This window comes from Pseudorasbora parva, chromosome 5 (genome assembly GCF_024679245.1).
Source record: "Pseudorasbora parva isolate DD20220531a chromosome 5, ASM2467924v1, whole genome shotgun sequence".
Lineage (NCBI taxonomy): Eukaryota > Metazoa > Chordata > Actinopteri > Cypriniformes > Gobionidae > Pseudorasbora > Pseudorasbora parva.
This window is the reverse complement of record NC_090176.1, coordinates 13,192,289-13,197,138: the sequence shown is the minus strand read 5'-3', so window position 1 is coordinate 13,197,138 and position 4,850 is coordinate 13,192,289.

Sequence of the window (4,850 nt, the reverse complement as noted above, 5' to 3'; positions counted from 1 at the left end):
AGAGAAAGTAATGCCAGTGATGATTGAAGAGCGAAGCTGATGTTGCGTACCAATTAAAATAGCATTAGTTTTGGAACGGTTCAACTGTAGGAAATTGAGGTTCATCCATGTCTCTATCTCCTCCAGGCAGGTGGTCAGTGTGGATGTTGGCAGGGGAGCAGAGGAATTTGGGGTTGTCCGTAGATAAAGCTGTGTGTCATCAGCATAACAATGGAACGATATACCATGTCTGCTAATGATTTTTCCAAGGGGAAGCATGTACATAGAGAACAGTGTGGGTCCCAGCACAGAGCCCTGAGGAACACCACAGGTGACATTTTGGGTGAGTGATTTGCATTTTCCAAGGGCAACATACTCAGTTCTACCAGTGAGGTATGAAATAAACCAATTATGAACTTTTTCTGAGAGTCCAATGTTGTATTTCAGGCGTTGTAAGAGAATGTTGTGGTCTACTGTATCAAAGGCAGCTGTTAGGTCTAGTAGGAGGAGAAGAGATGGAGAACCAGTATCAGCTGTCATCAAGAGGTCATTGGTGATCCTGACCAAGGCTGTTTCAGTGCTATGACCAGGGCGGAAACCCGACTGAAACTTTTCAAAAAGGTTATTGTGTTTGAGGTGAACATGAAGTTGTGCTGCAACTATTTTTTCTAGGACCTTCGATAGAAATGGCAGATTCGATATGGGCCTGTAGTTGGAGAGAACTTCTGGATCCATGGATGGGTTTTTCAGTAAAGGTTTGATGACAGCAGTTTTTAATGTAGATGGGATCTGACCAACCGTAAGGGAGTGGTTTATGATTTTGGTAATAAAAGGAGAAACTATAGAGAGGTTGGCCTTCAATAGAGTTGAAGGGAAAGGATCCAGAGCACAAGTGGTCGGCTTCATTTTTTTGATGACATCCTCTACCTGTTCCTGTGTAGCATTTGAGAAAGAACAGAGGGGCTGGACAATCTTCAATGGTGGGTCATCCATTTGAGGGGACAGAGCAGTAGTAGTAGTAAGGTTGGAGCGGATGTTATTTACTTTTTGTTTGAAAAAATGAATATGCATATTACACCTTTCCTCGGTGGTCTCAGAGTGGGACAATGCAGGGGGTTTAAGAAGGTGGTTTATAGTTGAAAAAAGTTGTTTAGAGTTTCCATGGTTGGTATTAATGATAGTGGAATAATACTGTGACCGTGCGTTTCGCAGAGCTTCTGCATAAGCCCTCTTTTGTTCCCGGTATGCCTGTTTGTGAACAATAAGTCCCGAGGCCTTGAAGCGCCGCTCAAGGACACGCCCCGCCGCCTTCATCTTTCGCAGCTCGCAAGTGTACCAAGGTGCTGAGCGCGTGAATGAGACTGTCCGGGATATTAGCGGGGCATGGAGGTCCAGAAGACTGCTCAGGGACTGGTTATAAAAATCCACAGAGTCAGCAACAGAAATGAAGTCAGAAAAACTGGAGGAGACAGATGAGATATGTTGAAGGTCCTGGGTTAGGACATCCGCATTGATGTTTTTCAACCTTCTATAGTGGATCTGTCGCTTAGGTTTGGTGTGAGATGACAGAAAGGGCAACTCCATAGCCACAACCTTATGATCTGATACTCCAAGATCATAGACCTGCAGGTTACTGAGGAGGGCTGAGTTTGAGATGACCAAATCCAGTGTGTGTCCCTTGGAATGTGTGGGGACATCAACATGTTGTTGTAGGTTGAGGGTGCAGAATAATTTTGCACGCCCAATTTTTCAGTTTTTGATTTGTTAAAAAAGTTTGAAATATCCAATAAATTTCTTTCCACTTCATTATTGTGTCCCACTTGTTGTTGATTCTTCACCAAAAATTACAGTTTCATATCATTATGTTTGAAGCCTGAAATGTGTCAAAAGGTCGCCGAATATTTTCGCAAGGCACTGTATATGTAATGTCTCTGTATTTTGTTTGATCAGGCTGCATGTACCTGTGGGGCAGTGTTGCACATAGTGTGTGCAACCACACCCATGTGCTACATATGTCAAGGTAAAAGACAAAATCTCAGAAGACACGTAATAACAGAAGTGGATTCTCTTCTAGGGCTATCTATTTCACTCACTCACTCACTCACTCACTCAAATACTCTCTCTCTCTCTCTCTCTCTCTCTTCGCGTTTGTGCATGCGTGGGCATCTATTGAGTGGAGCGATCTATTGAGTGGAGTGATTTAGAGCGTGGCTGAAGTTTTTCTCAACTCTTACGGTCTATTTGTGTGTGTTTGTAGGGGGGAGAGTGGGGTAGGGGAGGGCTGGCCAGTTTTAAATTGGCGGCCATGAAGACTTCGGGAGGAGTAGGTTTTGCCCAGCTCACCCGGTGGCATGGAATTAAAGTGCCGGTTGGGAGTGAGAGCTCAGTGGAGGAGGTTAGCATAGCAATCGGAAAAATAGTTGGATGTAATAGTATATGGTCTGCATCTAGAATGAATGGGGCTGTCGTTCTGTTTTTGGATAAGATTGAAAAAGTGAATGATGTTGTCGAGAAAGGAATATCGTTGAATAGTAGTTTTGTGAAAGTTTTTCCTCTGGTTAATCCAGCGAAGAAAGTTATGCTTTTAAATGTGCCTCCTTTTATTCAGGATGAAACTTTAGAGAGGGAACTTTCAAGACATGGTCAGATTGTTTCAACCATAAGGAAGATTCCTTTAGGTTGTAAGTCTCCATTGTTGAAACATGTCGTTTCTTTCAGGAGACAAGTATATATGGTGTTGAAGAGTGACCTAGAGGATTTGAATATTGTTCTGAAGTTTAAGATCGAAGGGTTTGATTACTTTATCTTTGCGACAACTGAAAAAGTGTTTTGGATGTAGTAAGGAAGGCCATTTAATGCCTTCATGCACTGAGAAAGAAAAGCAGGAAAATAGTACTGTGGTAAAAGATTCAGAGGAAAAGAATTAGGAGAGCAATCAAATAGAACAGGTGATTGTAGCTGGCAGAGAAGAAAAAGGGAAAGGGAAAGACGTGGATGAGGATGAGGAAAAAGTGAATGGAAATGCAGAGGAGAATATGAAAGAAACACAGGCAAGTGATGAAGTAAATTTGATTGAGCTACAAACAGAACTTTTGCGAGATGATGAGACAATTTTCAAAGTTCCAACAATCAAGAGAAAAATAAATCAAGAGAAAGTTGTGCCTAAATCTAAGAAAAAAATACAGGATGGTGTTGCATCTGATGATGGAGTTAGTGGGGAGGCCTGGAGTGCAGATGAGGTCTCAGAATCAGATAGTGAAAGAGAAGCAGTTGATTCTCTCATTAATACAAGTTTGGAAGATTTTTGTGTTTACAGTTTGGAGCGAATAAGACATTTTCTGCAATCTACTAAAGGGAAGAGAAATGTTGAAGTCACTGAATATTTTTCTGATCAGGTGATGTTTATTAAGTCAGCCAGATTGGCGACTAGGCAAAGAGGGGAGAACTGTCTGTCAAAACCAGATGTGTATCGGCTGAAGAAAATTGTACAAAGATTGAATTCTCAAATAATAAAAAAAGAAGGTGATCAAATGGCAGAATAATAGTAATGTGTATGTGTTATGCCTTTTGTTTTGCTCTGTCCTAATGAGTAATTTTAATATTTCATCCATTAATTTAAATGGAGCGAGATATGCTGTTAAAAGAACACAACTATATGATGTTTTTAGGTAAAGATTAAAGGTATAGATATAGCATTTGTACAGGAAACTCATAGCACACAAGAGAACGCTGTGGAATGGCAAAGAGAAGAGGATGGCCAGATTTTTCTTAGTCATAACAGTGTTTTTAGGGCAGGAGTTGGAATTTTATTTCCTCAAAATTTCTTGCCAGATTCCTGTAATGTAAAAGAGATAGTAAAAGGAAGATTATTAAAAGTTACAGCAATATATGACAAGATTATTTTAGAATTGATCAATGTCTATGTTCCAGTCAATGCATCTGAAAGAATGATTTTTTTAGACACACTTGCTAATACAATTCAGCAATGTGAAGATCATTATTTAATACTTGGTGGAGATTTTAATTGTACCGTGAGTGATATTGATAGGAATCATTTAGAGCCTCTCAGTGCCTCAAGATGTCGATTGTTACAATTTATTTAATTAAATGAACTTTGTGATGTTTGGAGGAACTTGCATGACAATATAAGACAATACACTTGGACACATGTAAGAGAAAATCACATTGCTTTGGCAAGGTTGGACAGATTTTATTGTTATAAGTTTCAGTCTTAATGCTATAAAAGTTGTCACATATATCCAGAAGGTTTTTCAGATCATTCTATGGTGATTACTTCTGTTTATATTTATTCTATAAAAATTAAAAGTGCATATTGGCATTTTCATTGTGCATTTATTGAAGATTGTAATTTTAAGAAATGTTTTAGTTTTTTGGGGGGGAAAATGGAGATTGCAAAAAGAAAATTGTATTTCAATGCAACAATGTTGGGACGCTGGAAAGCTTCAAATTGAACAGTTTTGTAATCAATATGCTTTCAATGTGACTAAGGACATTGCAAGATCTATAAAAAAAATTGAATTTGAAATTCTGGAGCTTCAAAATGTATGTGGGTCCTTAAGAAATCAGAGTAACTTTAAAGCACTGAAAAATAAAACAACTATTTTGGCTGATCTTCATGGAGTTAGAGCACAGGTGGCACTGGTGAGATCAAGATTTCAGAACATTTCTGAAACGGATGCCCCATCCAGATTCTTTTTTAGCTTCGAAAGAAAGAATGGCCAAAGTAGGTTAATGCATTTTTTAAGATCCGAGGATGGAAAATAACTTAGGAAAACTGCTGATATGAGCAGAAGAGCAACTAAGTTCTTCCCCGAGTGCATAAAAATACGTTTAAAGAATTAGTGAAACCT